Source organism: Sorex fumeus, unplaced genomic scaffold (genome assembly GCF_029834395.1).
Source record: "Sorex fumeus unplaced genomic scaffold, SorFum_2.1 ptg000058l, whole genome shotgun sequence".
Taxonomy (NCBI): domain Eukaryota; kingdom Metazoa; phylum Chordata; class Mammalia; order Eulipotyphla; family Soricidae; genus Sorex; species Sorex fumeus.
In genome coordinates this window covers 28002390-28013785 of record NW_026606115.1, presented here as the reverse complement: position 1 = coordinate 28013785, position 11396 = coordinate 28002390, and positions in this window count along the sequence as shown.

The window sequence follows — 11396 nt, the reverse complement described above, 5'->3', positions numbered from 1 at the left end:
ATCTCAGGAAGACAATGTTTAGGAGAAACAGTCTCGTTCCTGACGTTCCATTTGCTCTCAACGGAACGACCATCTCCGAATGCAACAGTTATGTGTACCTAGGGCGAGAAGTCAACATGACGAATGACCTAGTACCTGAGTTGCGCAGAAGGAAGAGAGCAGCTTGGAACGCCTTCCAGAGTGTCGAAGAAATAGCTAAGAGAAAGAAAAACCTCTGGCTCTGGGTACATCTCTTCGATTCCACTGTTCTTCCTCCATTAACATACACCTCAGAGACCTGAACCCTATGAAAACAGGTTGAGAACGCTATTCACATCTCCCAAAGAGGATTCAAAAGAGCTATGCTTGGAATATCACTTTTCACTCAAATGAGAGAAAGAATCTGGAGTTCTGACCTCCGTCGACAATCAAGAATCAGGGACGCTGTCTTGTTTCCCAAGTTATCGAAAATCAGATGGGCTGGACACGTAATGAGATTTGGAGTTGACCACTGAACTAGAGCCATTACCGACTGGATTCCATGGGATATCAAAAGTCTACATGGCCACCCACCTACAAGATGGTCAGACTTCTTCGTCAAGACCCTGAACGATCGGTTTGAGGTTCTTAGTGTTCCTACAAGGAGCAGATGCCATTGGGCTACACTAGCATGCAAGCAACGGGGATGAATGGAGATGTTACTGGCACCCACTCCAGCAAAACGATGATTAACGGGAAGTCAAGTGATCAAGTGATCTATTCTGGAATCTGGAAGTTTTCTGTCTTACAAAAAGTAATAATCTAAAAGAGTGTAGTTTACCAGTTAAGTACTTATGCTACATAGATATTTGACTATGGCAATATACTATGAAACTTTCCATAAAAATTTTTGTAAGATTATACTTAGAAACTATGAGAAAATGGACTAATTAATGAGTTCCTTATCTTTTGAATAAAAAATGGGTAATGGATAATAATTTTAATGAAAACAAAAATCAACAGCAAAATCAAAAGAAACTCATTGTTACTTGTTCACTAATGAGAAAACATGTTACTTAATTAGGAAATACATTTTTCTATACAATTTTCATAAGATGATATACTAAGAGTGGAAATTCTAGTCACCATAAGTTTTGAAAGTAGAGTACATTTGAGTATCATTTTGAAAGAGGAAGCCTGTTTCCCCTTGCCAGGTGCTGTAAACAATATGATTTTTGACTGCCCCCATCTTACATATTTAATTTTCTTGTGAATTCCTGGACTAGTTTTGACAAATAGAACATTAACAATGTCCAACATATAATTCTGCCCCAGAATTTAAGCTAAGACACAACTCCAGATAATAAACAATACAATAGCTAAGGAAATGGCCAGATAAGGATCTGCTTGATCCTCCAATTTTCTGTTACATTCTTGTCAATTGAAAAGAATGCAAAGAGCCCAATTTTCATTTAAAAGAAACTAGTGTTAAAAGTGGGTAAGTGATATACAAGAAAACCTTTCAGTATAATATTGCAAAGCACTATATAAGAGAGAAAGAGAGAGACATAGAGACAAACAGAAAAGTGCCTGCCATAGAAGGAGGCTGGGGTAGGGTGGGGAATTGTGGTAAATTGGGGACAATGGTGCTTGGGAAATGGACACTGGTGGAGGGATGGGTGTTGGAACACATGATGGAAACCTAATCAAGAAGAGCTTTGTAAGTGATGCAGATGGGCAGGCAAATAGGGAACACCCTCTCCCAAGGCAATGGCAGTATATTTCCTGGGAAGTAATAACCCTGAATTTGCAAAAGCCAAGTTTACAGGAAACAGGAACTAAGTCCTAATAAGACTTTCAGCTGGCCAGAAACAGACCTAGAAAAGGCTGGAACCCCATCAGACAGAAGCTCCAGCAGAAACAAAAGACCAGGAAAGGAAATTCAAAGGAGAACATGGACCACTCCCAATCCTACCCCCCTTGGCCACCTCCCCAGGAACGGACTTTTACCTAGAAGTCCAACATGAGGGCGGGCTTGGAAAACCCAATAAAAGTCACCTTGAACAATGGAAGCTCATGCATATACTGCCAGAGCCCAAGTGCCGCTTGTGCCACGTGGTTGAACACATGTGGTACCTGAGCACATGTGTCGCCCATATCTCCCCACTAAAGATGTGTGCTCTCATGCTTTTATACCTAATGCTGGCATGCGTGTAGTGTCTCTGTGCTTGGAGAAGCCCACATTCTCTTTTGAGCACATTACTCTCTCTGTCCCACTTTTTCTCCCATTTCCCCTTCAAAAACCTCCAAATAAAATCTGTTTTACTTCACTGTCTGTCTACCCCTGAAATTCTTTTCTGCAAGGCGTGATAAGAATCCAGTAACCCTGGGTCCTGGGTGGCAGAGGTGGATGGGGAGAAAGTGATTATCATTTTCCTCCCTGCTTGACATAAGCCACTCATGGAACCCACCGACATCATAAGGGTGTATCTCACTGAGATTCAATTAAAAAAAATAAGAATTTATTTTTTAAAGCTCATCTTTAGTGGAGTTTATGCCCAATTCAATCAGCCTAATCAGTGGCTGAATAAATAGCAGTACTTCTACATAATAATAATAATAAAATAAAACTCATCTTTAACTTCTCTGCGTTCTTTGTGGCACAAAGACTCGGTTTTCCTACAAAAAAAATCCCACAAAATAAGACATAGTTAACTTAGTTCTATAACATAATCCTCCCCACCTGGGATATTCCTTTTTCTTTCTCTTCAATTTTCCAATACTTTTATACTTTTTAACTCTGAGTCTGAGCATCTTTTTTGCTTAAATTCACAAAGACCCACTGTCATGGCACCTGCATCAACTTTCTTTTAGTAGGATTAGGCCGAATAATGTCACTGGATATATAACGCATTTAAACAGAACTTCTAAAAGTATATGAGAAAAATACTAAATCAAAATAGCAAGCCCAATAATTAAAAACTTTAACAATTACATAAATATTTTCAGTTAAAGATACAGGAGATAATGCAGTAGTTAAGGTGCTTCTTGCACACAGCTGCCCTTGATGTTGGTGGTCCCCACTGGTGACTTACACGAACCAGGGAGTAGAAAGATAGTCACTTTCTCCTGATCTAACTCTGCCACCCGGATCCAGGGTTACTGGGCTCTTGTCTAGCCTCACAGAAAAGAATTTCAGAAGTAGACAAGCAAAGTAAGTAAAACAGTTTTTTTGAGGTATTGGTGGGAAAGAGGAAGAGAAAGTGGGACATTTAGTGGAGAGTAACTTGCTTAAGAGAGAGAGCAGGCTTTTACAAGAACTGCAAGAGCCCCTACACACATCTCAGCATTAGATATGAAAGCGTGAAAATACACATCTCAAGAGGAGAGATGTGGGCAACACATGTGCCCATGTGGACACAAGCAGCACAGGGGCTCAGTCAGCAAATGTGTACCCTTCCTTTGTTTAAGGTTGCTTTTATAGCATCTCTCTAAGCCGTCCCCACTTGGGGCTTCTACGTAGATAAAAGTCCATTGCTAGGGAGGCTACCAAGGGTGGTAGGGTTGGGAATGAAGATGGTCTTCTTTGAAATTCCTTTCCTGGCCTTTTGTTTTTGCTGGAGCTTCTCTGGGTCTGTTGCTGGTGAGGGTCTTATCAGGCTTTAGTTTTCTCCAAAGTTGGCTTTCACAACTTCAGGGCTATTAATTCCCAAGGAAATTTGCTGCCATTGCCTTGGGAGGGGGATTTCCCTGTCTGTCCGCCTTCCTGTGTTTAATTCCTAGCACCACCCAAGCCCTGACAGGTATGAACACAGACAAGAGAAAAAAATCTGATAACTGCCAAGTGTGGCCCAAAATAAAAACAAAATGAAGACCTTGTCAAATGTGTAATCACAAAATAAAAAGGGGCACATGCTCTCTCTCCATGTGCATTCAGTGGTTAGGCCATTTTCCCACCCCAGATGGCCAAAGATGATGTATCAAAGAAGGATAAAATGGGAGCCAGGTTGGTTGGTGATCAATTTATTTTTCCTCCCCTCCTTCCAGTCTCACAACTGCCCATATTCTTCTCTTCAGCCCACTCACCCAGGCTTGTTATTACCCCCCTCTCCAAGGGTTGTCAGTAGCAATTACACACAGATGAGGAAGCACAATCAACATTTGTAAAGGCCCTTCCTTCCCAGGAAGCTCTTCTAAGATAAGACAAAGATCTTCTGCAGCCAGGAGATGACCTCAAGTGCCAAATACCATCTCGAGGTGTGTTTCTCCTTTCCTTAGTCCAACAACCATTTAAACATTCATCTTAATTCTACCTCTTAATATTAGTCGTTTTGTATGTACACAGTAAAAGATATGTTAATCTTGTGTCTTGGCTCTCCTGGGGACATCTCAAGTTGGCCACGTGCAAAGCAAACGCCCTACCACTGTGCTATTACTCCAGCCCGACTTCCTCTGCCCCTCTCGGAGAGTTTGGCAAGCTACTGAGAGTATCTTGCCTGCATGCAAAGCCTGGCAAGCTACCTGTGACATATTCGATATGCCAAACACAGTAACAGAAGTCTCACAATGGAGATGTTACTGGGCCCGCTCAAGACTTCCTGTATCTATACAAAAAGAACATTGCTCTGAAGTAAACTATGCAAAAGGACATAAGGGAAGGAGAAAAGCATAATTTCACTTACAAATACAAATCCCAGCAAGCTACCGAGAGTATAGTACCCACATGGCAAAGCCTGCCAAGCTAACCGTGATGTATTCGATATGCCAAAAACAGTAACAAGTCTCACAATGGAGAGGTTACTGGTGACCACTCCAACAAAATGATGAGCAACGGGAGGACAGTGCTACAGTGCTAAAAATACAAATCCAGAGATTTCTGAGGAATCTAACTTTACAAGTCACAAGTTCTGCTTAGGGGAAAATGGTGATTAGCTGACTGGGAAAGAGAGCACAGAGAAGAGGTTAAGATGAACACAGAGGAATGGGAGTGCCTTGGGAGCATGGTCATGGGTGCTACTCAGTAAACCTAAGCTCATTGTTGTGGAGGAGAAAGGTCAGAAGAGAAATGGCAAACCAATATTAAACCTAAAATGTTTAGAACTATAATCCAACAGTCAACTATGATATCTCCAAAAATTAATTTACTTAAAATATTAACTATTTTCTGGTTATAAAATTTAAAATCATTTTATAAAATTATGCACAGAGAAATAAATTATAATTCATTTCAATGTCATAATCCAAATGTAATTGACATGAATTCTACCTTTACTTTTCATAAATTCTAACAATTATATGTATGTGTATAACATTCTAGTGTAGAAATTTTGTCTGTGCTACAAAAGTAGAACTGTACAATTGAGTCTATTTTAGAAGTATTTTTTCTCTTATTCACATTATTGTCACAGGTTCGATAAACTCTTTCAATTTATTATAGATACTTCCATATTGTTGAAAACACTTCCATAAGACAACTATGGATAGGATTCAATGATTATGATATGGTATACTTTTACTTTATTACTTATTTTTCAGTTTGATGTCATCACCGTGTGATTTCTTGACCTTTATCATTTCTATCAATTACTGGATCCCTTATCTTCCTCTCATAGACCAATTCATCAATAATTTTAGAATAGATCTTTACCACCTTCATCACTGTATACAATACTGTGCACCAGTAACGTCTCCATTGAGAGACTTGTTTTTACTATTTTTGGCATAATGAATATGCCACAGGAAGCTTGCCAGGCTCTACCATTCAGGCGGGATACTCTCAGTAGCTTGGTGGGCTCTTCGAGAGAAATGGAGAAATCGATCCTGGCTTGGCTGCTTCCAAGGCAAATGCCCTACCCACTGTGCTATCGATCCAGCCCTAATTTCATTTAATTTTTTGTTAGTTCAGTGTTTAGGATGCCGCTCTGTCTAATGCTCATCGATTTAAAGTACGCCTTTGATTCTGTTGAGACTGAAGCGGTCATCAAAGCCAAACAGGGCGCTCAAACTCAGTACATCAGGATCCTCTGTGAGCTGTATTACAGATTCACCACCAGGATCTCACCATTCTGCAAGGAAGTGATCATCAACGTAAAGAGAGGAGTTCAGCAGGGCGAACTTCACCGAAACTCTTCAGTACCACCCTTGAAAACGTGATGCGATAGTTGGAATGGAAAGGAATGGGAGTGAAAATAGACAGGCAGCAACTATACCACCTCTGCTTTGCTAATTACACCATTCTAATAACACCAAACATCAGCCAAGTGGCACAAATGCTGGCCGACTTTGAACGTGAGTATGGAAAGGTAGCACTGCAGTTGAACCTCATGAAGACAATGTTTATGAGAAACGGATTAGTTGCTGACGTTCCATTTGCTCTCAATGGAACGAACATATCTGAATGCAAGTTATGTGTACCTAGGTGAAGAACTCAAGATGAGGAACAACTTGGCGCCAGACCTGCACAGGAGGAAGAGAGCAGCATAAAACTTCTTCAAGATCACCACAGAAACAGCTAAGAGGACAAAGAAACTCTGGCTCTGGACACATCTCTTTGACTCCACCATTCTTCCTGCACTAGCATATGCCTCAGAGACCTGGGCCTAACAAAAACAGGGTGAGAATGCTATTCAGGTCTCCCAAAGAGAAATCGAAAGAGCTATGCTTGGAGTATCACACTTCACTCAAGTGAGAGAAGGAATCTGGAATTCAGACCTCTGTCAACGATCGAGAATCAGGAACACTGTCTGATTTGCCAAGGTGTCAAAAAACAGATGGGTTGGACATGAAATGCCATTTGAAGATGACCACTGGACTAGAGCCATTAAGGACTGGATTCCATGGGACGTCAAAATATCGCATGGCACTGCCCACCTAAGAGATGGTCAGACTTCTTCATCCAGATCCTGAACGAATGGTTTGAGGTTCTTTGTGTTCCTGGATCGAGCAGACACCATTGGGCTACACTAGCCCGTGACAGGGATGAATGGAGACGTTACTGGTGCCCACTCGAGCAAACCAATGAGAAACGGGATGTCAAGTGATCAAATGATCAGTGTTTAGGAAGATGTTCTCTTGTCAAGTTTCTCAAGTTCTTGAATTTTTCTTCATCAGTAATGTTATCCTTAACTCTGCAAGAGGAACTTGCTTTATCATACCAAAGACTTTTCATTATCAAGGATTGCAACCGCTTCATAACTCTAATGAATTCCAAATCAGTGATCACTGCCTTTCATATTCCCAGTTTCTTATATTCTTGTAGGAAATCTGACATTTTTAGACCTCTAACTTCTTCATCTCCTTGATTTCCTCTTTTCAGTCATTATTCAAATTAAAGCCCATATTGTCAGTTGCAATAAATCCTATTTAATATAATCTGACCACTTTTAAAAAAATTAAGACCAAATAAAATACAATTCACTACTTATTAAAAGCCCAAATTTTTACCATTAAACGTCTTAAAGGACTGGAGCAATAGCACAGTGGGTAGGGTGTTTGCCTTGCACGCGGCCAACCCAGGTTCAATTCCCAGCATCCCATATGGTCCCCTTAGCACCGCCAGGGGTAATTCCTGAGTGCAGAGTTAGGAGTAACCCCATTTCATCAACAGGTGTGACCCAAAACGCCAAAAAAAAAAAAAAACGGAAAAAAAGAAAAAAAGAAATAGAAAAAGGAAAAAAAAAAGAAAAATGTCTTAAGTAAAATATACAACACACTAACCACATATTTCACTGCATTGTTTAGGCAGTCCACCAGAAATACTGTAATAGCCGTACTATACTGTATAATTTGTTGTTACTGTGTTTGGCATATCGAATACTCTCTGCAGCTTGCCGGGCTCTCCGAGAGGGGCGGAGGAATCGAACTCGCGTCGGCCATGTTGGCCACTTGTAAGGCGAACGCCCTACCCGCTGTGCTATCGCTCCAGCTGGAGCAGTAGGGCGTTCGCCTTACAAGCGGCCAACATGGCCGACCCGAGTTCAATTCCTCTGCCCCTCTCGGAGAGCCCGGCAAGCTACCGAGAGTATCTCGCCCGCATGGCAGAGCCTGGCAAGCTCCCCGTGACGTATTCGATATGCCAAACACAGTAACAACAAAGTCTCCAATGGAGACGTTACTGGGCCCACTCGAGCAAATCGACGATCAATGGGAGGGCCTTTACCTTTACCTTTTACCTTTACCTTTATACTGTATCATTATAGTTACCTTCAAACTTGTTGGTTTAAATTCCTTCATATAAGAATTTCTAAGAATTCAAAGATGTTTAACTTGTGGTATTTGTGTCTGTTGTTATTTAAATATTATAAATTAAAACCAAATTGGGCTGGAGTGATAGCACAGCGGTAGGGCGTTTGCCTTGCATGCAGCCAACATGGCCGACCCGAGTTCAATTCCTCAGCCCCTCTCGGAGAGCCTGGCAAGCTACTGAGAGTATCTTGCCTGCACGACAGAGCCTGGCAAGCTCCCCATGATGTATTCGATATGCCAAACACAGTAACAACAAAGTCTCCAATGGAGACGTTACTGGGCCCGCTCAAGCAAATTGATCAACAACGGGAGGACAAAACCAAATTATGCAGAATACAAATTTATTCATATCACCATCTCACATGTTAACAAAACAAATTATTAGTTAGAACTATTTTCCGAAACAAAACAAGTAGTTATAAAGGGACATTGTCTTTAAATTTTTGTACATTACTATATAGGATATACAAGAAATCACTAGATATATATCTTCTACTTTCCAACTCATTGAAAGAAATTGGTTGTTAACTATATGACGAAGTCTATTCTTAAACATGTGTATAGCTCAATAAAATAGAAATTTAATAACAATTTTAAATAATTCTTTTTTGTTTGACTTCATACCAAAACTTTTTAAGTACTAACCCTTACAGGTTTAGCTGCAGTTACAAATAATATTAAAATCCAGTGTATATTTTGCACCCTTATACATTAAAATCCGTTGATCAATCTTGAAATTTAAATGGGTCATTTATGCATGCATGATGTTATAGAATCACTTATAAATTATTGGTCCACTGAGTCATACAAATCATTAAAATGGTTATGGATTTTATTTTGAATATCAAAGTGTCACATTAATATTGCTATCATATAAAGGGAAGCTGCCAAGATTACAATAACAGATTAAATATACCAAATTTATATTTCTGTAAAAATATCAAAATATATCATTGCATTATAAAATGTGTTGGTTACTTTGCAAAAACAATATTTAGTTATTTTGTTAAGATTATTGTGGAAGCCATTGCTAGCCATCAGGGAGATGGAAATCAAAACAAGAATGAGATATCATCTTGTACCACGGACACTGGCACACGTTCAAAAAAACAAAAGCAACCAGTGCTGGCGTGGATGTGGGGGACAAGGGATGCTCTTTCGCTGTTGGTGGGAATGCCCACTAGTCCAGCCTTTCTGGAAAACATTATGGACAGTCCTTCAAAAACTAGAAATTGAGTTTCCATATGACCCTGCAATACCACTTCTCAGAATATATCCCGAGGATGCAAAAGAGCACAGTAGAAAGGACATCTGTACCCATATGTTCACTGCAGCACTGTTCACAATAGCCCAAATCTGGAAACAACCCAAGTGCCCTAGAACAGATGACTGATAAAAGAAACTTTGGTACATCTACACAATGGAATACTCTAAAGCTGTCAGGAGAAATGAAGCCATGAACTTTGCTTATAAATGGATAAACATAAAGAGTATCATGCTAAGTGAAATGAGTCAGAAAGAGAGGGGCAGACATAGAAGGACTGCCTCATTTATGGAGCATAAAACAACATAACATGAGGCTGACACCTAAGGATAGTAGATACACAGTACACATAGCTGGAAGCCCGCCTCATGAGCAAAGGGGAGAAGGAAGCTGGAATAGAGAAGGGATCTCTAAAATGATGGCTGGAGTAATCGGCTGGGATGGGATATGTGTGCAGAAAGTAGATAAAGGGTCAAACATGATAACCTCTCAGTGTCTGTATTGCAAACCATCACGATCACGATCACGACCACCCTGTTGTTCATCGATTGCCTCGAGCAGGTGCCAGTAACGTCTTCTTTGTCCTAGCCCTGAGATTTTTTTTTTAAAGTGCCATATTCAAGGCTTTTTTCAGGGTTAGGAGAATGAGACCCATCATTGTTACTGGTATTTGGCATATTGGGTATACAGCGGGGAGTTTGCCAGACTCTGCCGTGTGGGCATGTTACATTTGGTAGCCTGCCAGTTTGACCAAATTAGGAATCAGATGATAAGATGTCGCGCGGCCGCGAATGCGGCCGCTCGCTTCCGGGACCTGAGTGTGATGATCTCTGGATCCTGGCCATTGTTGGAGTTACACGGCAGTTGGTGGGTGTAACTGTCTAGTTACTGGCAGGTCCAGTCCCAAACTGTGCAGGCTTAGAGATCTCAGCCCCGGGTCTCACACACCTGGGTTCCTCTGTCAGTTCTTTTATGCGTGAGGCTCATCCAAGTGTGTGGAGAGTGCTCCCAGCATGGCCTTGGCTGGGCCTCGGTGGTCTTCAGCTGTTGGGCCCTGGTGGAGACAGTCAGGCATAGGGTAGGAGACTCTGTCTTGTTCTCTCCCAGGAGCTGAGCGTGATGATCTCTGGATCCTGGCCATTGTTGGAGTTACACGGCAGTTGGTGGGTGTAACTGTCTAGTTACTGGCAGGTCCAGTCCCAAACTGCAGGCTTGGAGATCTCAGCCCCGGGTCTCACACACCTGGGTTCCTCTGTCAGTTCTTTTATGCGTGAGGCTCATCCAAGTGTGTGGAGAGTGCTCCCAGCATGGTCTTGGCTGGGCCTCGGTGGTCTTCAGCTGTTGGGCCCTGGTGGAGACAGTCAGGCATAGGGTAGGAGACTCTGTCTTGTTCTCTCCCAGGAGCTGAGTGTGATGATCTCTGGATCCTGGCCGTTGTTGGAGTTACACGGCAGTTGGTGGGTGTAACTGTCTAGTTACTGGCAGGTCCAGTCCCAAACTGTGCAGGCTTGGAGATCTCAGCCCCGGGTCTCACACACCTGGGTTCCTCTGTCAGTTCTTTTATGCGTGAGGCTCATCCAAGTGTGTGGAGAGTGCTCCCAGCATGGCCTTGGCTGGGCCTCGGTGGTCTTCAGCTGTTGGGCCCTGGTGGAGACAGTCAGGCATAGGGTAGGAGACTCTGTCTTGTTCTCTCCCAGGAGCTGAGTGTGATGATCTCTGGATCCTGGCCGTTGCAAACCATAATGCCAAAAAGTACAAAGAGATTATGGGGAATCATGCTTGCCAAATTTCTATTGGGCTAGAAAGATAGCAGTGTGAAGGCACTTGTCTTACATCCAGTCAAACAAAGTTCCATCTCCAGCACTGCACATGTTCCCCTTAGCATTGCCAGCAACGTTCCTTGAGCACAGTCAGAAGTAATACCTGAGCA